Below are 26,631 nucleotides of genomic sequence, written 5' to 3' on the forward strand. Positions count from 1 at the left end.
GTAAGAGACATAGCAGGTTTTTTGAAGTTGTCATTTTTTTGTCACAGTTTTTTGGAAAATAAAGAAATTAGGTTTTACTTTGCACTATTTTTTTTTTCTTACATATTGTCCCCAGCGCAGTACAGCATATCATTATATGAGTGGTGTGGTAGCGATCAGGGACATTGATGGGTGACAGTATGTTTACAAAAAAAAATGCGATCAGGAATTTTTTTTTAACATTTTAATTGCAATTACAATGATGATCATTGTTAAGGTCCGGTTCACACTGATGCGATGCGGGAAGGCTGCGAACTCGCAGCCTGTTCCCGCATCGCACACGCACCCCCGGCAGTTCACACTGCCATATGCGATCCGCTGGGGGTGTCAATGTAATCTTAACGACACCCCCAGTTTGATCGCATATCGCAGTGCGATCGTGCAGTTCGCACAGGATCGGATCGCACAAGTGTGAACCGCTGTGCGATCCGATCCTGATGCGGCTGCAAAAATGCCTCCTGTGCGCGTTTGCTGCGGGTGCGATGCGAATTTAGCCATACAGTTTGTATGGCTAAACTCGCACCGCACAGCCGATCGCATGTAATGTCGGAGCAGTGCGCTCCGACATTACATGCGAACCCCGCACACGCACAAGTGTGAACCGGGGCTTAACAGCAATTCTTTAGCCCACGTTCACATTGGGTCAATTTGACATGCGATTTGACATGTCAAATCGCATACCAAATCAGAACCTATTGCTGGAAATAGCATCATCCGAATCGGTGCGATGCCGCACCGATTCCCAAAAGTAGTTTCTGCGCTACTTTTGGCGACTTCGGGGGGTGATTTCAATAGACATTTGTGCAGGAACCCGCACAGATGTCTGTTAAATCGTCCCCAAAGTCGGACTGAAATACCAGTTTGAAATCATGCGAGTTCAGTTGATTTCAAACCCGCCCTTAAGCTGGATACACACTATACAACTTTTGTTGGTAGATTTCCTTTAGATGTACCTTCAACTATGTAGTGCAAGGGCCTGTCTGGAAAAAAATCTTGAGAAAATTGTATAGCGTGTATCCAGCTTTAGGCCCCTTTCACATGGGCTTTCCGATCCGATCCGCCTGCCAGTTTTTCAGGCGGATCGGATCGGGTGCTCCATGAAGCCCTATGGAGCGGTGGGTGTCAGCGGAGACATCTCCACTGACACCCGCTGCTAACCGAACCGATCCTGTCCATGAAATCCAGACGGATGGAAATCCTATTTTCCATGCGTCTGGAGGATCGGATCAGATGAGAATGGATAGGCGGTCCATTCTCATCTGATCTCCCATACAGAAGTGCGGGGATCTGACATTTGCGTCTCTGCACACAGAGCGGAGACATGCTCTTCTGCTGGGTTGCTGTCTGTGAATACTGCAGTCCCATCCACCGATATTAGCTCAAGCTGCAGTTGTGAGGTGCCGATTGCATTCCCTCCCTGGAGCTCCTGCGGGGTCGATTGTTGTGGGCAGAGGCCAGTAGCGTTCTTCCCAGCTGCCAGCTGTTCCACTGGGAAGTAAAGTGAAACGCAGAGGGCCTTGCACAAATCCTTCAGGGCCGCCGATTGTTGCATGCAGGGATCAACAACGCCATGCTCTGAAGTCAGCTCTTCTGCTGGAGGCTCACCGGGTTATTCCTCCTCAGCAAAAAAGTATATTAAATCCCCAGTCTCTGGTGGTGTCTGGGGATCGAGATTCACCATCTCCTGTCTGTGGAACCCAGAAGATGTTATCGGTGCTGGGCAGAGACTAGCAGAGCTCTGCCCTGTTGTCAACACTTCAGCTTTGGTGACGTCAATCTCTGGAGATTCCACTGCCGATTCTAAGGCATGCTGCTGAACGTGTTCTAGCAGTTTCCTGTATGCTCTTTCCAGATTCTGTTCTTTCCTTAGCAAGTGTTCTATATCAGATTTAAGCTTTGAGACCCCTGCGAGACCGAGCATATCCTCTCTGTATTCTCCCAGGTTCTCAAGGGTAGGTTCCCCTTCATCGCCAAACACAAACACATCTATAAGGCTCTCCCACAGCAATCCAGGGCCGCCAAAGTCATATCCCTCCGGAGAGCATTCTGATGTCTCTCCTAAATATTACTGCTCTGCATGCCATTGCAGAGCCCGATGCTGATTGTCCAGCTCCATCTCCTGCTGGACCAGCCTGTCCAGCTCAGATACCTATTGCTCCTGCGGCCACTCTCCCAGGAATGCCATCTGAAACTTCTGTTGGTCACTGGCCTGTTGCCCTGGGGTTGGAAAGCACTTGCCCTGGTGCATACCAGCAATCTGGAGGGCTTCAATCCAGACCTCCACCGGAATCTGCTGCCTAATCTCTAGGTATTGATCCGCTGACACAGTCCTGGGGATTACTGAAAGGGCGATACACAGCAGCCCCTGGAACTCTGATGCCAGCTCCATATCTCCGCCGGGATGACCAAGCTATCCCGATCTTGGATCCCAGTGATGATTTGGGACGTGTTCACTGGAAGGAAGCACTATGCCATCGCTTGCCAACAAAGTGACGGATCCCCTTTACTCAAGAATAGTATGTCCGCCGTAAAAGCTTCCCTTGCCTGGTACCAGCACGATCCAAGATCCCTTAGCCCACCCAGTCACTTGTCGAGACAACAGTGTAGGGTCGTAAGAAACATAAGACATAAGTTTATTCAAACACAGGCACAAAGAGATATACACTCTGGGACAATCCCTCCTCCCCTTTAGCAGCTAATCCACATACACATATACATGCCATAATAGGTTTATCCCAAGGCAGACAGAAACAATAGAACAATGGGATACAGGCACTTAACAATAACAAACCTCACACCACCTGAAACTATCTAGCCATGGTCTATGAGACACTCCTACAATATTCTTTCAATACAAACCACACATATAGAACCCAAGATAACAGGGGTAAAAAAAAAATGCTGAGTCCGGTGTGGTTGTACAGAAAGTCTGATTAGTACAGACCCAACTGGGGTTCTTGGTCACCCTGTGCCCCTAATAGACACAGGGTGACTTACACATAGGAGGGGCCGGGGAAGCTGGAGAAGAAGTTTTCTGACCTCTCTAAGGTAATCTGGGTTCCACAAGCCCCCCACCCAAAGTGACTCCTGTCACAGCACACAATTGTGAAGTGGAAGGAAAATGATACATGTTTTCAAAATTCTTTTTACAAATAAACATCGGAGAGCCCATTCACACTAGCGCGACTTGTGAGGCAACTTGTGTTGCCCCAGGTCGCTTGACATAACAAAAAAAAAAATATATATATATATATATATATATATATATATATATATATATGTAATGGTATATATATTCCATTATCTCTGCTTGGTCTGTGTGAGTGGCACTGGTGGACACAGAAAAGTGGCACTGGTGGACACTGATTCATGGCACTGATACGTGGCACTGGTGGACACTGATTCGTGGCACTGATACGTGGCACTGGTGGACACTGATTCGTGGCACTGGTGGACACTGATTCGTGGCACTGAAACGTGGCACTGATGGACACTGATTCGTGGCACTGATATGTGGCACTGGTGGACACCGATTAGTGGCACTGATACGTGGCACTGGTGGACACTGATTTGTGGCACTGATACGTGGCACTGGTGGACACTGATTCGTGGCACTGATACGTGGCACTGGTGGACACTGATTCGTGGCACTGATACGTGGCACTGGTGGACACTGATTCGTGGCACTGATATGTGGCACAGATACGTGGCACTGGTGGACACTGATATGTGGCACTGATACGTGGCACTGGTGGACACTGATTTGTGGCACTGATATGTGGCACTGATATGTGGCACTGGTGGACACTGATATGTGGCACTGATACGTGGCACTGGTGGACACTGATTCGTGGCACTGATGGACACTGATTCGTGGCACTGATGGACACTGATTCGTAAGAATGAAACGTGGCACTGATGGACACTGATTCGTGGCACTGATATGTGGCACTGGTGGACACCAATTAGTGGCACTGATACGTGGCACTGGTGGACACTGATTCGTGGCACTGATACGTGGCACTGGTGGACACTGATTCGTGGCACTGATACGTGGCACTGGTGGACACTGATTCGTGGCACTGATACGTGGCACTGGTGGACACTGATTCGTGGCACTGATATGTGGCACAGATACGTGGCACTGGTGGACACTGATTCGTGGCACTGATATGTGGCACTGGTGGACACTGATATGTGGCACTGATACGTGGCACTGGTGGACACTGATTCGTGGCACTGATGGACACTGATTCGTGGCACTGATGGACACTGATTCGTGGCACTGATATGTGGCACTGGTGGACACTGAATCGTGGCACTGGTGGGCAGTGGCACTGGTGGACACATACGTGGCTCTGGTAGACACTGATACGTGGCACTGGTTGGCAATGAGGAAATGAGTAAAAAAAAACAGAAAAGGGGAATTAGGTCACAACACATCATATTCTGATTGGCCAAACACAAAGTCCTCTGTCATATAAGTCCTGCAAAATAATTCACAAGTCCCGTAAAGTCGCGGTAAAAAGTTGCTCCGACATGGGGCGACTTTATGGTCGTGGCAGTGTGAACCAGCTCTGAAAAGTGTGGCTTGCATTTGTTTTCATAATACGAGCCTCTGCTCCAGTCTCTTTTTCAGACTCAAACAGGTTTTCTTCCAAAATTACAATGCTTTACTTGGCTCCATCCATCTTCCCCATCAACTCTGACCAGCTTTCCTGTGCCTGCTGAAAAAAAAGCATGGTGTGTTCAGGGTTATGTGCAGTGTTAGTTTTCCACCACACATAGGGTTTTGTTTTTAGGTCAAAAAATTTCAGGTTTGGTCTCATCTGACTAGAGCACCTTCCACGTTTACTGTGTCCCCCACATGGCTTCTCGCAAACGGGACTTCTTATGGCTTTCTTCTTGCCACTCTTCCATAAAGGCCAGATTTGTGAAGTGTACGACTAATAGTTGACCTGTGAACAGATTTTCCCAGCTGAGCTGTGGATCTCTGCAGCTCCTCTAGTTAACATTGGCCTCTTGGCTGCTTCTCTGTTTAAAGCTCTCCTTGCCAAGCCTTTCAGTTTACGTGGGCGGCCATGTCTGGTAGGTTTGCAGTTGTGCCGTGCTCTTTCCATTTTCAGATGATGGATTGAAGAGTTTTCCGTGAGATGTTCAAAGCTTGGGATACTTTTTTATAACCTGACCCAGCTTTAAACGTCTCCACAATTTTAACCGTGACCTGTCTGGTGTGTTCCCTGGCCTTCATAATGCTGTTTGTTCACTAAGGTTCTGTAACAAACCTCTGAGGGCTATATATCTCAAATAAACATTGAATTAAAAGTGAATATTGACAATCTATAGTGTAGACAAAACTTAGTGATGTGGTATTACACCGCATACATAGTGCTTTAAAACAAACAAAATCGTAAAGTTTATTTGAAAACAAAGACAATCGACTGTGTGGGAACCTCCACCTTAGGCCCCTTTTACACGATTGGACCGATCAGGTCCGCCTGTCCATTTTTCAGGCAGACCTGATCGGGGCCCCCCCCCCCCCATTCTCCTCTATAGGGTGGCGGATGTCATCAGACATGTCGGCTGAAACCCGTCTGGCATCCCATCCAACAAGATCCGCTGAAAACAGACGAATGGCGATACGTTCGCCATCCGTCCAGCGGGTCGGACCGGATGAAAACGGACATGATGATGTGTTCCTTCTTCACAAGGGGTGCATGCAGCATTCACTGGAAAATAATATTCCTCCAATATTATACATGGACATCAAAAGGAAAACTCCCTCACATCCATCTGAACAGTGAGTCACCAATGCCAGAGAGAAAAAGACTTATAGTGTATTATTTATTTTCAACAAAAGATTAAAAGTATAAAAAAAAAAAAAAAAAAACTTAAAAACACACATAGTAATCCACAAGTTAAAGTGCTATAACATATACAGGTACAATATGCTAGAACAGGTCTTGCCGCTATGGCTAACAGAGGGTGAAATCAGGGAAAGGCTGGATAAACTTAACACAAACAAATCACCAGGCCCGGATGGCGTACATCCGAGAGTACTCAAGGAACTCAGTAAGGTTATATCTAGACCACTGTTCCTGATCTTTGCTGACAGTATTATGACAGGAAATGTACCAGGGGATTGGAGGAAAGCTAACATGATACTGATATTCAAAAAGGGGCAGAGGCATATCCAGGGAAATTATAGGCCTGTCAGTTTGACATCGATAGTATGTAAACTTCTGGAGGGGATGATAAGGGACTATATCGTAGAGTTTGCTAAAGACAACAACATCATCAGCAGTAATCAGCACGGGTTTACAAATGGGCGTTCTTGTCAAACCAATCTCTTAACATTCTACGAGGAGGTGAGCTGTGAGCTAGATAGGGGCAGCCCAGTGGATGTGGTGTACCTGGATTTCGCTAAGGCGTTTGATACAGTTCCCCACAAGCGCTTAATTTATAAAATAAGGTCTGCAGGTATCGACAGCAGGGTTTGCTCTTGGATGCGGAACTGGCTAAAAGGGCGTGTCCAAAGGGTGGTAATAAACAGTGCATACTCAGACTGGTCTGAAGTGGTAAGCGGGGTCCCCCAAGGCTCAGTCCTGGGACCAAATTTGTTCAATTTATTCATAAACAGCATTGAGGTCGGGATCAGTAGTTCGTTATCAGTTTTTGCAGATGACACAAAATTGGGCAGGGCAATAACTACACAGCATGAAGCAGATATCCTACAGAATGACCTGGACAAAATAACGGAGTGGGCAACAACATGGCAAATGAGGTTTAATGTGGAGAAGTGTAAGGTTTTGCACTTGGGGACTAAAGACATAAAAGGACAATACAGGGGGGGAACCCTTGGGGGAGAAAGATCTGGGAGTCTTGGTAGATGATAGACTAGGCAATATCACGCAATGTCAAGCGGCAGCTGCCAAAGCCAGCAGAATATTTGCATGCATAAAGAAAGGGATGTATTCCAGAGATAAGACTATAATCCCTCCACTTTATAAAACTCTGGTCCGACCACATCTGGAGTATTCTGTCCAGTTCTGGTCGCCAGTCCTCAGGAGGGATGTGTTGGAGCTGGAGAGAGTCCAGAGAAGGGCAACTAAACTGATTAGGGGATTGGAGGACCTTAATTATGAAGAGCGTCTGCAATCGCTTGATTTATTCTCCCTGGAGAAGAGACACCCGAGGGGGGACATGATAGCAATTTATAAATATCTCAATGGGGATCTCGGCATAGAAAAACAGCTATTCAGTCGAAGGGATTGCATGAGGACTCAAGGGCATACAATGTGATTAGAGGAGAATCGTTTTAACCTCAGGCAACGTGGGGGGTTCTTTACTGTTAGGGCTACAAGATTGTGGAATTCTCTACCACAAGAGGTGGTTTCTGCGGGAAGTATGGTGGCTTTCAAAAGTCTCTTAGACTTACATCTCAAGGATCAGAACATTCAGGGGTATGTGAGATGATTACAGCCACACACACCTACACAGGTTGAACTGGATGGACTATTGTCTTTATTCAACCTCACCTACTATGTAACTACTGTATGTAATATACTGCTGGGTGGGACTCCATTTCTTATCAGATGACTTCTGAAGACTATTGATTCCACTAGATTTTAGTTTAGTTTAGGGGTATCAGAGTAAAGGGGGCTGAATACAAATGCCCGCCATACTTTTCAGATATTTGTAAAAAAATTTGAAAACCATCATTATCCTTTCTGTGCCACTTTGTGTTGGTCTATCACATAAAATCCCAATAAAATGCATTTGACAAAATGTGGAAAATGTATGGATACTTTTTCAAGGCACCGTAGATGGGAATTGGGGAATGCACCTTTTGTCAAGTGGCAGATTTATCTTTTTCGTTTAATTTTTCTTCATATTTATGTCCCTAGATATAAATACAAGTAGGAAAAAAAAAAGAAGAACAGAAATGAAGAAAGATCAGATAGGTAAATGCAATATCGCAAGAAACAAAAAGGGAACTAAAACAGGAAGTAGATATAAATAATAATGCTTTAAATTAAACTTTAGTCAGGCTCCAGATTGGTTGCATTTACTCTAAACACCTGCCCTGTATTAACAGCTCTCTTGTGCAACAACAGAAATGTGGAAAGAATTCAGTTTGGATTTAGAATTTCTCCTGCTTCTTAAGGTCCTTTCACACGGGCTTTCCGCCAGGTGAACTCTGTTTTGCTTAGCGGGGGATCGATCAGTCAATCCCCGCTGAGCAGGCAGATGACAGGTCCATCTCCACTCACTGGGCAAAGATAGACCTGTCAGAACCCTGCTCTCCTCTATGGGAGATCAGATAAAAACGGACAGCCTGTTCGTTTTCATCCGATCCAATCCTCCAGATGGATGTAAAATAGGGTTTGCATCCAACCAGATTTCACGGACAGAATCAGATCAGATAGCAGCGGGTGTCAGCGGACATCCGCTGCTCCATAGAGGTGCATGGAGCGTCCGATCAGGTCCACCTGAAAAACCTGACAGGCGGGCCTGAACAGAAAAGCCCGTGTGAAAAGGGGCCTAAAAAAGATTTTGACCTAAAATTATACAATTTCTATCATAAGATGTTTGCCTAACAAGGAAATGGAGGTAAAAATCTAAGTTAATCTCAGAAAAAAATCATCAACAAGATAAGAGCAAAGAATCTAAAATAAATAATCAGTCATACATGACCAAGTGTCTGTCCGATTTCTAAGATGCTTGAAGATCTGACTGAAGTCATTTTATACTAAGTGAATGTACTGTATGTGGAATATTATTGGTGGTAAATTGAAGATTACCTTCTTTCTTTTTTATTGCAAGCAAAACTACATTTACAGACTGTAAAATATCCAAAACATAACCAGCTAAGATGCAAGAAACCTTACTAATATCTGAAAAACATACAAGTGTGAACATTGTATTTCATTTATATAAAGTATACAGTCTGCCTGGGTTCAGTTTGCCAAGGGTTTAACAAATCTTGATGAAAATCAACAAACCCGAACTTAGAGGTAATTTCTATTGAAGTCTATGGGGATAAATCCGGTTTTCAAATTCTGCCCTTTTTTAGAGCGAATAGGAAAATGATTGCAGACCAAAGAGAAAAACGTTGCATTCGGGCCTCTTTTACCAAACAGAAAAGTGGTGAGCAGATATAGGAGGATGCATTTCCGCTTATATAAGCCCACTCATAGGAATTACATAGTTCCATTTTTTCTATGGTGGGAAAAAAAAAAAAACGGAATGGGCACGGATGTCACAAATGCTGTACCCTTCGTATCCAACTCAGCAGGGTATCACAGAGACCACCTGTGTGAAAGGGGCCTTGTCCTGCTCTGAAATTTCGATTGATATCTACAATTATTGAGGGAATGTATGGTTAAACCGGCCATATATTGGTAGAATTTTGTTTGAAAATGGTTAGTAGGATCAAATCCCCATTCGTTTTCAACCACAGGGACTAGAAAATTCAAAATAGCTGCATGGAAGGTTTTTCTCAAATGTACAATTTTCCAACAGTGAAGGAGGTTTTCATCTGGGAAAATGTACTTATTCCAAAAATTGAATGTTAGGAGTAGATTAAATTTGGAGGTACTTTTGAACAACATCAGTCAAGTATTCAAATGTACCCAAAATGTTCATGCAAAATGTTTGTATGCTTATTCAAATATTTGTTTGAAACTCTACAGGTATATGGCCCGCTAAAGGTATGAGGTACTAGTTTGCTGCTGGTATTGGTTCTAGAATCGCAGCCTCATCAAATTTTTGTGCAGATTCACCCAAAAGAAAGTTTTTAAACCAGAATGCACTGCATAGCCATTGAACTGTTACCAGTAGGCTTAGAAAGGCCAATAGGGGGCTTCCTGCTGTGACTGGTGAAGTGCAATGGTATTGTTTTTTTTTTTAGGTCTTTAACCACTTTACCACTAGAGGATTTTGCTGTCTTACGTCTGGGCCACTTTTTGTGATTCGGCGCTGTGCGACTTTAACTGACAATTGCGCGATCGTGCGACGCCATACCCAAACTAAATTTACGTCCTTTTTTTCCCACAAACAGAGCTTTCTTTTGGTGGTATTTGATCACCTGTGCTATTTTTACTTTATGCGCTATAAACAAAAAAAGAGCGTAAATTTTGAAAAAACAACAATATTTTTCACATTTTTTTATATGAAATTCCCCCCAAAAAAAATGTAAAAATCAAATTTTTTTTTAATTTTTGGCCAATTTGTTTTCTGCTACCTATGTTTGGTAAAAAAATTCACAATAAGCGTATTTTGATTGGTTTGCGCAAAAGTTATTGCGTTTACTAACAAAGGGAAAGATTTCTGTCATTTTTGGTGGTTTTTTTTTTAACGCGTAATGGCGGCAATCTGCGATTTTTTTTGCGGGACTGCGACATTGCGGCGGACAGATCGGACCCTTGACTGACATTTTTGACACTTTTGGGGGTACCAGTGACATTACTGCAGTAATCAGTGCTATACATATGCACTGTTACTGTAAAAATGACACTGGCAGGGAAGGGGTTAATTTTTATTGGAGAGGGAGGGGTTAATGTATGCCTGGTGCTTACTAACGTGTGTGGGGGGAGGTGACTGAGTGACACAAGGACAGATCGCAGGTTCAGCTATGCAGAACCCTGCAATCTGACCCTGCCTGTCACTTGGGAGATCCGCCCGCTTGTGTTTACACAAGCAGGCGGATCTCCACACTAGATCCCGACGATCGGGGAAGAGCAGCGGCGATCGTCGCTGCTCTTCCCCTGGCCCGACTCCCGCTGTGACTGAATACAGCGGGAGCGAGCCTCCGGCGGCGCGCGCGCGCCGCAGAGAAAGGGGAGTGTCTGGCGACGTAGTACTATGTCGTCAGACGATAACGAGCCACTTTGCCGCAGTAGTACTACGGTACTCAGACGGCAAGTGGTTAATATAATTTATTGGATGTTATATAGTAATAACCTACAATAAATGTGGCCTCTCGGTGGCAAGCATTGAATGTATCTTGGTTTGGGTACACTGGTACAGAGTGACCCTTGAAGTGCAAGAGTGATCAATGAAGTGGAAGAGAAAATTGTAAATGTTTTAGAGTGAAGTTATCGTGTCCCATCAGTATTGTCTGTAACAGGGTGTTACAGATGAACTTCAGTCCCACTAGAAAAAGTGGTCCCCATCAGCTAAAGGGCTGGGGAACAACAAGAACTGTACACTATTCTTCAGGCACTCAGTGTGAGGTGCAAAGGCAAATGTGTAACCAGAATGACCACAATTAACTTTTCCTAACTGAGAATTCTGCCAAACATTTATGGAATTTACCTTTATTTGAACTATCAAGTTTGTACTTTTGTTTATGGAACTATAAGCTAAGTGAACTATTAAAGCAAAAGTTTAGGGAAAGAAATATTTTATTTAAAGTGTTACTAAACCCACAACAGTAAAATCAGTCTGTATATGCAGTAAAGCATGCTTGGTATACTCACTGTGGAACCTAAGGGGTTAATCCTCTGCATTGTGTAAAAAGGCTGTTTGATCCTGTCTCCTCCTTCCATTGACCACTGATAATTTCCAGTTAACACAGAGTCTAAGGAGTCAGGCTGCACATGCTCAGTTTGGTGTGTATTGCTAGAGGTTTTTTTTTTCCTTGGGAGAGTGCATGTGATCAGCACAGGGCCAATCAGCACTGTCCAGAAAAGGGTCAGGGTACTTGCAGTCTCAAAGTACAGTCATTTCCATGTTCTGTGTACTGGAAGACCAGATATAGTAAATGCAGGGTCCTGGGCTTAGTAACACTTTAGGTGATTTGTGGAAAGACTTTTTCTATTCACAAGGGCGGAAATCAGCAACCTGTAGAAAGTGATCTACCAGTAGTAGCTGACCCGCAGTCTCAGAACATTAGAGTACAATGTAGAGGGACTGCTTGTAAAGTGGAGACTGTAGTAGGGAGCAAGAGACGCATAAACCAATGATTCCTCTGTAGTGCTGGTTCCTGTCCTCTGCTTTCACACTGATGTGCTGTTTGCCCACATGGCGGGTGCAGTGCAGTGTGCCTGCAGCTTTCCTGCAGGTTGCCGTGCTTAACCACAGACTTCTATTATATCCTGCGGGTTTGGTGCACTTTCTGAATGCAGGAGATTTGGTGTGCTTTCAGAATGTGTATGACACCTGCAGAATATAATAGAAGTCTATGGCAAAGCGCAGCTAACCCCGGAAAGTCGCAGATGCACTGCGCTGCATCCGAGGTGCAAGTAGACCACAGCACATCAGTGTGAAAGCAGCCTTATAGAACATAAGAACTCACTTTACATTTGTAGTTTGGAGGGTGGAAAACCCCATAATTGTGTTTTTACCACCCCCGCCCCAACCACACCCCCCTTTAGCTGCAGTGGCCAGGGGTGTACACATGTCGCAGCAGGAGTTAAATGCCCTGTCATGGTTGGCGGGTGTAGCACCTGCCAAGCATAACCCATTCAAGTGAATAGGATCAATCTGCAAGTGCCTTGCAACCTTGTGCAGTACAGCAAACAAGTTGTTAAAGCAGACAGCATTGTGTTGCTGTCTCACCACCTGCTCTAATCCCTTGGACCCATCATAAGCATGCAGTTGCAAGGTGCTTGCAGAGTGATCCCATTACTGGCAGGCCATAGCATTCATCAAAGGCAACAGGGAGCTTAATTCCTGCTGCAGCATGTGTACACCTTTGGCTGCTGCCTCAGCAGCTAAAAGGGGGGGGGGGGGGGCTGTGGTAAACTCAACCGCAGTGTTTTACTACCCCCCAACTTTATGTGTGAATGGGCCCTAAAGGTGCTGCTGCGGAATGCAACTAAGAGCTCAATCACAAGTGCAGTAGGCACTGCTGCTCCTGTAAATAGAGATCTGAGTGTGTTTGACAGGTGAGGAGGAGGCAATATGTTACCTCCTTACCATCTGATTTAAACCCATGATTGCCATGCAATGCACGCAATTTCAACGCGGAAGTACAGCAATTGGAGGTTTAAATCAGGTGTGAGAAGGCCAAACTGGGCGACACTATGCCCGGTGATCTTTGACTTCTCCCATGTTGTTCAGGTAGATCTCCACCTCTTTAAGGTTGCCTACCTCTGCACTAGGGCATCCTTTAAAGCAGAACCAAATCCCTGTGGCTTTTGTCCTAATGTGCAACTATGCACAGCATAACTGTTCAATTTGGCAGACTTATCTGCTGAAGACTCCCTTATTGCTCCATTGCCATTGCCATCTCCATCCAGTCTTCTTTCAGTATCATTGGCATTTTGTTTAGTCACCCCTGAAAGATTCTGACTCCAGCACATGCACAAAGGAGATATTTCCGCTGCGCCCAAAGGCATGGTGAGAATGCAAAATTTTGCTGGCAGGCAGAATAGGAGTTTTTATTACAGAAAAGACATAGTGGGGGAGATTTACTAAAAATGGAGTATGCAAAATTCAGTGCAGCTCTGCATAGAGAAACAAAATCGGCTTCCAGATCTCTTTCATCAAAGTTTAATTGAACATGCTGAAATTAGAAGCTGATTGGCTAACATGCACAGCTGCACCAGATCCTGTGTGCTCCAGTTATAGTAAATCCCCCCAATATTTTCCTGCAATAAAAAGCCTACCAGCCAGCAAAGTTTTATTACTATTGCTTAGTTCCGTTTAAATGTGGTAATGCCAGCAATCAATTGTTTATAGATCCTTAAAGCAGAACTAAACTGATTGATATATGGTTTCTCAAAACCGTTACATTCAAGGCATTGTCGTAAATAACTGTCACAGTTGCTTGCGCTCTCAACCAAACTGTCAAGCCATTAAATGCCTGGTGTCATAACTGATCACATGTTTAGCACTATGGCAAATGCAGATCAAACAGGGGCTAAAGAATATGACGGTTTAGTTCTGCTTTAACAAGTAGTAAATGAGCTTTAAAACAAACCCTTGCTGACACTTTGTAGCAGCAGGCACTGTGGCGCAATTCATTCTCAACATTCAAAAGAGAACAGCTTAAAGCGGAGTTCCGGCCACGAAAAAGTTTTTTCAATAAAAATACCCCCGGAAAGTCAGGGCTAGTAAATTCCACAATGGATAGCCTCTGTACTGTCCCGGGTCGCACTTACCTTTTAGAAGAAATACTTACTTTGAAAATTCCTTCTCCAGCGCTGCCATCTCGGATGTGGGCAGCTGAAGCCAGCGCGTCCTCTTCTGCGTCCTCTTCCGTGTCCTCTTCTCCTAGAATGCGCCTGCACCGGCCCCTATCGTCACTTCCGGTGCCCAGAAGCTGTTTAGAAGGGAATGACGCGCTCACACCGGAACTGACGAGCAAGGCCGGTGCAGGCGCATTGATTCCTGGAAGCGATGACCTCCAGCTCCCAGGAATCAATGCAAAGAGGAAGTGACTGCGCGGGCTGCGGCCGCAGAGGGAGGAAGTAGAAGAAAGGTGAGTATATTTTTCTTCAATAACAAGATAAGTAAACAAAAAAAAGAAATCGTAACCATCCATTTATTTTTCAGGTGACGAAAAGCAAGCAGATGGTCCAAAATCGACTATGTCGATTTTGTGGCCGGAACTTCGCTTTAAGTTGTCTAAGCCAATGCACTCTGCTCCCCTCCCTCAATAGTGTCTTGGTAACCTTCCAATCTCTAATGTAAACACAGTGCTTCTCTTGTGAACTTTGAAGATGAATTGATCCACAGAGACCACATTAAAAGGTCAGTAAGGCCTTAAATTTGAACCGTATATGGGCAGGCTGAATGTACCAAGTTGATCAATCAGTCAACTTAGGTTCCAACCAGCCTGCCGGATTCACTATGGCCGCTAGCAACAATCACGTTCTCCTCCCGGCAGGGACAGCTTCCCATGCCCCCCCCAGGAGGGATTCCCCAGTAAGCACTGTCTGTGTTGATGGGGGAGTCGTGTGAACTTCTTTCCTGCAACTCATTGGGACCGTCCTAAGAAAGGCCATGGATGAGTTAGTTTTTTTTTTTTATTCAGGGGGGTTGAACAAAAAAACTGACTTGAATCCCCCCATTAAGGTGGATGGGGAATCCTCCCCACTATGTCCTTGTATTCTGACAGCAGGGAAACCTCCCCACGGTCAAAATTAATTGATCAGCGCTGCAGTCTATAGCAGAAATTTCCCAACAGAGCGGTTGAACAGAAGTCCATCGATCGATCAACTTCTGTTGAAGCACAGTGGCCAGGCATGGATTGAAATTCAGCCAGTCCCTGCTGAACCAGCCAAAATTAGATCCCTGTATGGTCAGCTTAATGGTTGTCTGAGGCTGGTTTTACACCTATGTGTTGTGTTATTGTACAGTAAGGCCTCTTTCACACGGTCCGCATTCCGTTGTGGACCATGCTCTGCTCAGCGGGGATCGATCCGCCGATCCCCGCTGAGCCAGCGGATGACAGCTCCGTCTCCGCACACAGTGCGGAGAGGGAGGTGTCAGAGCCCCGCTGCTCTCTATGGGAAATCGGATGAGAGCGGACCGCCTGTCCACTCTCATTCGATCCGATCTGATCAGATCCCCTGGACGAATGGAAAATAGGGTTTCCATTTGCCCGGATTTCACGGACAGGATCGGATGCGGATGTCAGCGGACATGTCACCGCTGACATCCACTGCACCATAGGGCTTAATGGGGCATCTGATCAGATCCGCCTAAAAAACTGACAAGCGGATCTGTTTGGAACGCCCATGTGAAAGAGGCCTAAAGTGCTTACTAAATTATATTGGCACTTTTATACACATATGTGTATATGTGTTCATGAAAAAAACAGAGCTCAACACTGAACAGTCATGTCACAAAAGGGACATCCATTTATCCTATTTCAATTCAGCAGGGGATCTGCACACAGAATCCCTTGCTGTACAGACTGGATGGCGCCCTTGTGAAAGGGGCCAAAGCACTCAGTTAAAGTGGTTGTAAAGTCAGAATGTTTTTTTATCTTAATGCATTCTATGCATTAAGATAAAAAAAAAACCCTTCTCTGTGCAGCAGCCCCCCTAATACTTACCCAAGCCCCATCTCAATCCGGCAATGTTGCACGAGAGCCTCGGCTGTCTGGGACTCTCCCTCCTCATTGGCTGGGACAGCAGCGGGCGCCATTGGCTCAATTGAAGTCAGTGAGCCAATGAGGAGATAGAGGGGGCGGGGCCAAGGCACCTGTCTGAATGAAGGCCATTCAGTCTGAATGAACACACAGAGTAGCGCCTTGGGTACCCCCATAGCAAGCTGCTTGCTGTGGGGGCACTCGGCAGCAGAGAGATGCCAGGAGCGCAAGCAAGGGACCCGAGAAGAGGAGGATCTGGGCTGCCCTGTGCAAAAGGACTTCAAAGAGCAGGTAAGTATGACAGGTTTATTATTTTTAAACAAAAAAACAAAAAAAGAAAACAAGACTTTAAAAAGTGGTAGTAAAGGCGGACTTTTTTTTATCTTAATGCATTCTATGCATTAAGATTAAAAAACCTGAGTGTAGCAACCCCCCCCCCCCAATACTTACCTGAGGTTCATCTAGATCCAGCAATGTTGCACAAGAGACTTGGCTGTCCGGAACTCTCCCTCCTCATTGGCTGAGACAGCAGCGTGGCTCCTGCTGCTGTCAAAGTCAGTAAGCCAATGAGGAGAAAAAGAGGGTGGGCCACAGCTCCGTGTCGGAATGGTGCCCCCATAGCAGCATTTAACAGCTGGAAGGGGTCAGGAGCACCGAAGAGGGACCCAAGAAGAGGAGGATCTGGGCTGCTCTTTGCAGAACGCCCTGCACAGAGCAGATACATATGACATGTTTGTTTTTTTAACCAGAAAAACCCCCAAAAAACTAGACTTTAGTATCACTAATATCACTTTAACGTAGGATTCCATGCAAAACCTAAATACTATTAGAAATGCTCCCTGCCCCTCCCAACACCTATTCTGATTATGAAAAAAAATAACCAAAGAAATTTCCAAGCTCAACTTACCGGCTAGTCTACGACCAACTGAACTGACCTGTCTAACAGTATGCGTTAAAAACAGGGGTTTAGTTGCACGCATTTGCAAATATATGCGTAAGCCCAAATACATGCGTAAGCCCATTATCTGTGGTCCTAACTCTAATTTCTGGGAGTCTCCAACAATGGAAGCACATACATTTAAATGGACAGGTGTAGGGTAGATAAACCTGAAGGGAGCCCACACCTTCTGACTAACCTGTGTAAGAAGGATCTGTATAATTACAGTACCTGTTTTCAGGCAGTCCAGTCATGTGATCTCTCCTATGTCAGCCAACTATGGCTGGAATGCCTGGGAGTAGTGATGTCACCCATAGGCTCCAATAGCCCATTGTTGGCCTTTCCTCTTCTCCCCTGCAGCCAGTGCTGACTGACACAGGGGAGATCATGTGATCAGACTGGAGGGGCTGATAATATGGAAGTATACAGATCTTTCTTACACAGGTTAATCAGAATAGATGTTAGGAGGGGCGAGGGAGCATTTTTAAGTTTAGTTAGGCTCTGCCTGGAATTCTATTTTAACCACTTGCCGACCGCCGCCCAACTATATATACGGCAGTGGTCAGCCCCTCCCAGGCAAAGTGACATACCGGTACGTCACTAGCCTGGGAGCCAACAGGGGGCGCGCGCGTGCCGCCGGAGGCGTGCTTCCGCCCCCGCTCGTTCCCTAAGCAGCCTGTGCGTGTGACCGGTCACTCGCGATCGTCGGGTGGAGAGGGAGAAAGGTAGGCGGCTAATGTAAACAAAGCCGCCTGTCATTCTCCCCTGTGTAGCAGCACAGATCATACGGTCCTGCTATGTAGGACCGTTGATCTCTGCTGTTACACACACAGCCACATCCAATCACAGTTAGAAGCACGCCCCTAGGGACACAGTTAACCCCTCCCTCTCCAATAAAGTTAACTCCTTCCCTGCCAGTGTCATTTTTACAGTAACAGTGCATATGTATAGCACTGATTACCAGGGTTCATACACATTTTCAACAATAAAATTCCATGACTTTTCCATGACTTCACGTAAATATTCATGACCTAAAGTTTCATGAAATGTCTATGTATACATGGTAAATAAGAAGAAAATCCATATCACACCCAGCATATTTTTACTAAAATAAATGACAAACTTTGTAGTGTACAGTACCTCTGCAGTTAGGGTTTCGTTTCTGGATACAGCGTGACCCAAAATGGTCCCTTATTTTACAGTGGATGAGATGGAAGCACCGCTGCCGCAGTTGGGAGCCGGTGTCACTTCAGGCGCACGGGTGAAAAAGCCAGCGATCGGATTGGAAGCGGTCAAGCTTGCAGCTGCAGACTGGTTCTTTGCACCTTTAGCGTGGCTAGACAGCGCTGCCTCTCCCATGTTCGAAATGTCAAACGTTTTACGACACACACTGTACATTTAGCGGACATGATACAGGAGAAGGTCAGAGACTGCGGACATGATACAGGAGGTGGTCAGAGGCTGCAGACATGATACAGGAGGTGGTCAGAGGCTGCAGACATGATAAAGGAGGGGGTCAGAGGCTGCGGACATGATACAGGAGGTGGTCAGAGGCTGCGGACATGATACAGGAGGTGGTCAGAGGCTGCGGACATGATACAGGAGGTGGTCAGAGGCTGCGGACATGATACAGGAGGTGGTCAGAGGCTGCGGACATGATACAGGAGGTGGTCAGAGGCTGCGGACATGATACAAGAGAAGGTCAGAGACTGCAGACATGATACAGGAGGTGGTCAGAGGCTGCGGACATGATACAGGAGGTGGTCAGAGCCTGCGGACATGATATAGGAGGTAGTCAGAGGCTGCGGACATGGTACAGGAGGTAGTCAGAGGCTGCGGTCATGATACAGGAGGTGGTCAGAGACTGCGGACATGATACAGGAGGTGGTCAGAGACTGCGGACATGATACAGGAGGTGGTCAGAGACTGCGGACATGATACAGGAGGTGGTCAGAGGCTGCGGACATGATACAGGAGGTGGTCAGAGGCTGCGGACATGATACAGGAGGTGGTCAGAGGCTGCGGACATGATACAGGAGGTGGTCAGAGGCTGCGGACATGATACAGGAGGTGGTCAGAGGCTGCGGACATGATACAGGAGGTGGTCAGAGGCTGCGGACATGATACAGGAGGTGGTCAGAGGCTGCGGACATGATACAGGAGGTGGTCAGAGACTGCGGACATGATACAGGAGGTAGTCAGAGGCTGCGGACATGGTACAGGAGGTAGTCAGAGGCTGCGGACATGGTACAGGAGGTAGTCAGAGGCTGCGGACATGATACAGGAGGTAGTCAGAGGCTGTGGACATGATACAGGAGGTAGTCAGAGGCTGTGGACATGATACAGGAGGTAGTCAGAGGCTGCGGACATGATACAACAGAAGGTCAGAGACTGCAGACATGATAGAAGATAGAAGAGCACAGGGGAAGCAGAGAGCACTGGAGGAGCTGAAGGGCACTGGGGGGAGGGGGACTGGAGAGAATTAAGGGGGGGTTTGGAAAGCATTGCAGGGGGGTTGGAAGGCGCGGGGGGGGCATGGAAAACCAGGGGGATGGAGAGCACAGGGGGAGAGGGGGGGGGGACTGGAGAGCACTGTCTGGGAGGAATTGGAAATCAATGAGGGGGGAGCCAGGGAGCTGGAGAGCACTGGGGGAGCCAGAAAACATGGGGGGGAGAGATGAAAAGCACTGTGGGGAGTTGAAGAGCACTGGGGGGGCTAAGAGCACGGGGGGGGCTTAAGGGCACTGGGGGGACTAAGAGCACTGGAGGGACTAAGAACACTGGGGGGGGGCTAAAGAGCACTGAGGGGGGCTAAAGAGCACTGAGGGGGGGCTAAAGAGCACTGGGGGGGGCTAAAGAGCACTGGGGGGGGCTAAAGAGCACTGGGGGGGGGGCATTTTTACATTCAGCGTATAGCACTGGTACAGGTAGGTGTCCTTCCGGGTCCGCAGTTTGCCCTTACTGTCAGTCACTGGCCAACAGCAGCAGCCGAGGAGATGACCTAATCAGGCAGCGGGGAGGGCCGGCCGCGGTTTGCCTGGAGACACTGTGACTGGCTAGCAGCAGCAGCAACAGCCAGGAGATTATTAACCAATGCGGAAGCGTCACTGGAGGGCGGGCCAGCCGCATGAACGTGATGACGCGGGGGTGCGGTAACCGAAACAGTTACCGCCTCCTTCCGCGTCATCATCACGTGCATACCGCGGACCTGGAAGGACGCTAATACAGCGATATGTAAATACAGTATGTGGCAATATAATTATCATAAAATAAAATAATTAAGCATCCGCTCCCCGCAGCTCCCCGCTTCTCCACAGTAATTTAATTCCATGACTTTTCCAAAACCTTAGTGTGTTTCCTAATTTTCCATGACCTTTCCAGGCCTGGAAAGTGTCATCTAAAAATTCCAAAACCTTTCCAGGATTTCCAGGACCGTATGAACCCTGGATTACTGTAGTAATGTCACTGGTACCCCCAAAAGTGTCAAAAATGTCAGTCAAGGGTCCGATCTGTCCGCCGCAATGTCGCAGTACTGCAAAAAAAAAAAAAAAAATCGCAGATCGCCACCATTACTCATTAAAAAAAAACAATAAAAATGACAAAAATCTTTCCCTTAGTTAGTAAACGCAATAACTTTTGCGCAAACCAATCAAAATACGCTTATTGCAAATTTCTTTTACCAAACATATGTAGCAGAAAACAAATTGGCCTAAAATGTTAAAAAATTTTGATTTTTACATTTTTTTGGGGGGAATTTCAAATAAAAAAATGTGAAAAATATTGTTATTTTTGCAAAATCGTCGCTATTTTTTTGTTTATAGCGCATGATCAAAAAATCGCACAGGTGATCAAATACCACCAAAAGAAAGCTCTGTTTGTGGGAAAAAAAGGATGTCAATTTCATTTGGGTACAGCGTCGCACGATTGCGCAATTGTCCGTTAAAGTCACGCAGTGCCGAATCGCAAAATACCCCCTGGTCAGGAAGGGGGTAAAATCTTCCGGGGCTTAAGTGGTTAACAAAATTCCCCCATAATTGGTTCAGTTGAACTGGAAAAAAAGTTTATTCACACTGGTCTGGTCTCAGGTTTGGTCTGGTCTCAGGTTTGGTCTGGTTAGGTTGTGAATACCAGAATGAAACAGGTTATGTTAGAGATCTGAGATCCAACCTTCACCATAATAGAAGTGTAATGAGTGCCAGCCATGTCTATATCTCCCAATGTACTGAGCAGGTCTAATCATCTCTGTACATTGGCATCTTCTTATCACACTGGAAAGGAATCTATTCCATCTGCTAGATGGCATTTTATACTGTATTACCTTTCCCTCATTAGCTGCATTCTGTGTGAAGGATACAGAAATCCCTCCTCCATATACAGAACATGCTCCCCCTGTACATACATGGGGGTGGTATGATTCTCAGCATACAAGGAGAACCCACCGCACCGTCACTTACCTGTCCCCAGGTCTTCATACGAACTCTTCCAAGTAATCTTCTCCAATAATAAAATCCAGGAACTTGCAGAGCCGGAGCCTAGCCCCGCCCATCAACACACACTTCCTCTTTGGTTGGTTGGACGGCTCTTCCCAGCAAAGGGTGTTAATGCTGCCACCTGCTGCTGCTTTATAGATATAGCACTTCAATAATAAACTTCCTAAGCAGAAAGGTGTCCGAGGAAGCATATGATTACACGACGGTGAGGACTGCTTCTACCTATTGGTCTAAGCACTAAGACAAACGTCTCCAAACTTTTCACTACAAAAGCGACATTAAATATTTTATAATATCTCATGGGCTGCAAAAAAGCAGTTTTATAAATAAATAATACATTTGGTATGAATGAATGATACCCCTACAACCAGGAATGTCCAGCAGAGTACCCCTTTATCCAGAAATGCCTATCATATTTCTCCCCATTTATTCACAAGTGCCCATTCAAGTCCCCTTTACATCCAGGAGTGCCCATTAGAGTCCTCAGTTTCATGTGTGCCCATCAGAGTACCCCTTTACATCAAAGAGTACCCATCAGCCCCCCCACCCCACCTCATTACATCCAGGAGTGCCCATTACAGTTTACCCTTTCATGTGTGCTCATCAGAGTCCTTCTTACATCTATATGTGCCCATCAGAGTCCCCCCTTACATCCAGGAGTGCCCATTCATGTCTTCCCATCAGAGTCCTCCTTACATCTATCTGTGCCCATCAGAGTCCCCCTTTCATTTAGGAGTGCTCATTACAGGCCCCCCTTTCACATGTGCCCATCAGAGCCCCCCCCCTTACATCCAGAAGTGCCCAACTGAACCCACCCCCTCCTTTACATCCAAGAGTACCCATCAGCCCCCCCCCCCTTACGTCCAGGAGTGCCCATTAGAGTCCCCCTTTCACGTGTGCCCAACGGAGTCCTCCTTACATCTATCTGTGCCCATCAGAGTCCCCCCTTACATCCAGGAGTGCCCATTCATGTGTGCCCATCAGAGTCCTCCTTACATCTATCTGTGCCCATCAGAGTCCCCCTTACATATATCTGTGCATACCTGAGTCCCCCCCTTATATCCAGGAGTGCCCATTAGAGTCCCCCTTTCATGTATGCCCATCAGAGTTCTCCTTACATCTATCTGTGCCCATCAGAGTCCCCCCTTATATCCAGGAGTGCCCATCAGAGTCCCCCTTCCATGTGTGCCCATCAGAGTCCTTACATCTATCTGTGCCCATTAGTGTCCCCCCTTATAGCCAGGAGTGCCCATTAGAGTCCCCCTTTCATGTGTGCCCATCAGAGTCCTCCTTACATCTATCTGTGCCCATCAGAGTCCCCCCTTACATCCAGGAGTGCTCATTTATGTGTGCCCATCAGAGTCCTCCTTACATCTATCAGTGCCCATCAGAGTTACCCTTACATCTATCTGTGCATATCAGAGTCCCCCCTTATATCCAGGAGTGTCCATTAGAGTCCCCCTTTCATGTATGCCCATCAGAGTTCTCCTTACATCTACCTGTGCCCATCAGTGTCCCCTTTACATCCAGGAGTGCCCATTCATGTGTGCCCATCAGAGTCCTCCTTAATTCTATCTGTTCCCATCAGAGTCCACCTTACCTCCAGGAGTGCCCAGATGAACCCCCTTACATCCAAGTATCCCCAGCAGAGTCAGGGCAATCATGTCAACCAAGCATAGGGGAAGAAGTATTTGCGCTGGGGACTGGGGGAGGGGCACAGCTGGCTGGCCTGCTGGCAGTAAATACACCAGTCCCTCTATTATAAAAATAAGATACTGTATTGCTGTTCTTAAATCCCAATAACTTATACACGTATACAGTACACGTATATTCCATCAGGTGTTAAAGGGATGTGACCACATGTTAACACTAAAAATTCTAAATGAACCCTCCACACACTGCTTTACACCCTTTCTAGCAAGCTTTGCACAAAACAGGCTCTTTTTTCACATGCATTGCAACACATGTTTAACCGCTTTTGGACCGCCCGCGGCCCGCCGCAGAAATACTGCAGCAGGCTGGCCCTCCTACGCGAACCGCCGTAGGTATACGTTAGTCACGTGCTTGCAGCTAGGGGGCGAGCGCGTGGTGCCACCGGCACCCTCCCGCCTCCACTCGGCAGCGGGGACTTTGATGCACAGGGCAGGCGACTCCGATTGCCGCCTGGCACCCATGATCGCTCCCCACTGATAGAGAAGAACGGTCAGCTGTTGTAAACACAGCTGACCGTTCTTCTCCCTGGAATGATCACAGAGCTCCTATGATCCTTCTATATAGGATCACATGTCTCTGTGATCATTTCACAAGCCCCGCCCCCATACAGTTAGAAACACATTTAACCCTTTGATCGCTCCTGGGTTAACCCCTTCCCTGTCAATAGCATTATTACAGTAACAGTGCATATTTTTAACACTGATTACTGTAGCAATGTCACTGGTCCCCCCAAAAGTGTCAAAAATGTCAGTTAGGGGTCCGATCTGTCCGCTTCAATGTCGCAGTCCCACTAAAAATCGCAGATCGCCGCCATTACTAGTAAAAAAAAAAAAAAAAAAAAAAAAAAGAAATGACAAATCTTTCCCACAGTTAGTAGACGCAATAACTTTTGCTCAAACCAATCAAAATACGCTTATTGCTATTTTTTTTTTTTTACCAAAAATATGTAGCAGACAACAAATTGGCCTAAAATGTTAAAAAATTTTGATTTTTAAATTTTTTTTTGGTAATGTTATCTAGCAGAATGTGAAAAATATTGATTTTTTTTCTCAAAATTGTTGCTTTTTTTTTTCAAAAATTTTAAATCGCACAGGTGATCAAATACCACCAAAAGAAAGCTCTATTTGTGGGGAAAAAAATACATAAATTTTGTTTGGGTACAGCGTCGCACGACTACACAATAACCTGTTAAAGTAACGGAGTGCCAAATCGCAAAATAGGGCCTGGTCAGGAAGGGGGTAAAATCTTCCGGTCTTAAAGTGGATAAAAATACGCTCATTGAGAATTTTTTTGTCAAAGACATGTAGCTAAATACATTTTGGCCTAAATATATGACAAACATTGAATATATTGGATATTTTTTAACAGTCAAAGTAGAAAATGTCAATTTTTTGCATAATTTTCGCTCTTTTTTTATTAATATCGCAAAAAATGAAAAGCGCAGAGGTGATCAAATACCACCAAAAGAAAGTTCTGTTTGTGGGAAAAAAAAGGATGTAAATTTTGTTTGGATACAGCATTGCATTACCGCGCAATTGTCAATTAAATTCGCTCAGTGCCAAGTTGAAAAAGTGGCCTGGTCATTGAGCAGCAAAATCTTCCGGGGCTAAAGTGGTTAAATTATAGAATATAAACCAAAAATCCAGAAAAAAAAAAAACACATAAAACAAATGCTATAAATTGAGTTGCAGTTCAGTGAGTAAAATAAGTATTTTATCCCCAAGCAAAACATGACTTAGTACTTGGTGGAGGAACCGTTGATGGCAAGCACAGAGGTTAGTAGGGTTGCCACCTGTCCGGGATTCACCTGTACAGTCCGGGTTTTGATCCTGTGTCCAGGTTTCAGTCTGCCTAAAACCCAGATACATCAGTGGCAGACCTGCAGCACCAGTCCTCCTCTCCTCCCTTCCTCTCCTCTCCCCTACCCTCCTGTCAGCTTCCAGTGTTTTTATTTTTATTGGTAGGGGGCGCTTTAACTCACTGCACAGGCTTAGTATCATCCCCACCTCCACTCTGGATCCTCCAGCCTCCCCCTTGTGCAGAGCCTGGGATCGGATCTGGCTGTCCCTGTACAGTGAAGAAAGGGAGGGTTGGTTTTGGCAGCATGGAGAACACAGCAAGCAGTGGAAGCGGCAGTGACGGTGACCTCACTAACAGCCATCTGAACTGCGGGGGATTTTTCTTCCTTCTCTGCTACTGTGAGCCACCCCCTCCTTCTCCGCACTGTGACCAGGGCTGCTATGTGTGTATGGTTCTGGATCTGTTCATTCACTACACACCATTCACCCTCTCTAGGGGGAGGAGGCAGACCACTGGCCAGGAGGACTACAGGCAGCTCTTTCTAGTAAAGGGGGTAGGCAAAGTCCCCTCCTATCACCTCTCTGCAGTCCTCCAAGCTGGGGGTCTTTTTTTCATTGGAGAAGGATAAAGGGGAGTTCCTATGTTCCTGGATGGGGAGTCCCACCTTATCAGCCTCTCTTCAGTCCTCACATTTTTGTAAATATTTCCTTATATCGTTTCATGTCACAACACTGAAGAAATGACACTTTGCTACAATGTAAAGTAGTGAGTGCACAACTTGTATAAGGGCTCTTTCACACGGGCGGTCCGATCAGATCCGCCTGTCAGTTTTTTAGGCGGATCTGATCGGATGCCCCATTCAGCCCTATGGAGCAGCGGATGTCAGCGGTGACATGTCCGCTGACACCCGCTGCCATCCACATCCGATCCTGTCCGCGAAATCCGGACGGATGGAAACCCTATTTTCCATCCGTCCTGGGGATCGGATCGGATGGGATTGGATGAGAGCGGACAGGCGGTCCGCTCTCATCCGATTCCCCATAGAGAGCAGCGGGGGCTGTGACACCTCCCTCTCCGCACTGCAAGCTGAGACGGAGCTGTCATCCGCCGGAGGCGGACTGTGTGAAAGAGCCCTAACAGTGTAAATTTGCTGTCCCCTCAAAATACCACAAGACACAGCCATTAATGTCTAAACTGCTGGCAACAAAAGTGAGTACAACCCTAAGTGAAAATGTCCAAATTGGGCCCAAAGTGTCAATATTTTGTGTGGCCACCATTATTTTCCAGCACTGCCTTAACCCTTTTGGGCATGGAGTTTACCAGAGCTTCACAGGTTGCCACTGGAGTCCTCTTCAATTCCTCCATGACAACATCACAGAGCTGGTGGATGTTAGAGACCTTGCGCTCCTCCACCTGCCATTTGAGGATGCCCCACAGATGCTCAATAGGGTTTAGGTCTGGAGACATGCTTGGCCAGTCCAACACCTTTACCAAGGCAGTGATTATCTTGGAGGTGTGTTTTGGGTCATTATCAAGTTGGAATACTGCCCTGTGGCCCAGTCTCTGAAGGGAGGAGATCATGCTCTGCTTCAGTATGTCACAGT

The 26,631-nt window shown here is 46.2% G+C and overlaps 1 protein-coding gene across 1 annotated transcript in view; it reads right to left on the reverse strand.

Annotated features, from left to right (window-relative positions):
- The window catches only part of RNASET2 (ribonuclease T2), a 108,637-nt gene extending 87,050 nt beyond the window's left edge, over positions 1–21,587 (reverse strand). The window contains exon 1 of the mRNA XM_082252533.1: positions 21,479–21,587. The gene's annotated coding sequence lies outside the window, so the exon portion shown is untranslated. The remainder of the gene's footprint in view (positions 1–21,478) is intronic.
- Positions 21,588–26,631: the final 5,044 nt, after the last annotated feature.

This window comes from Pelophylax lessonae (assembly GCF_965119305.1).
Source record: "Pelophylax lessonae genome assembly, chromosome: 3".
Taxonomy (NCBI): Eukaryota; Metazoa; Chordata; class Amphibia; order Anura; family Ranidae; genus Pelophylax; species Pelophylax lessonae.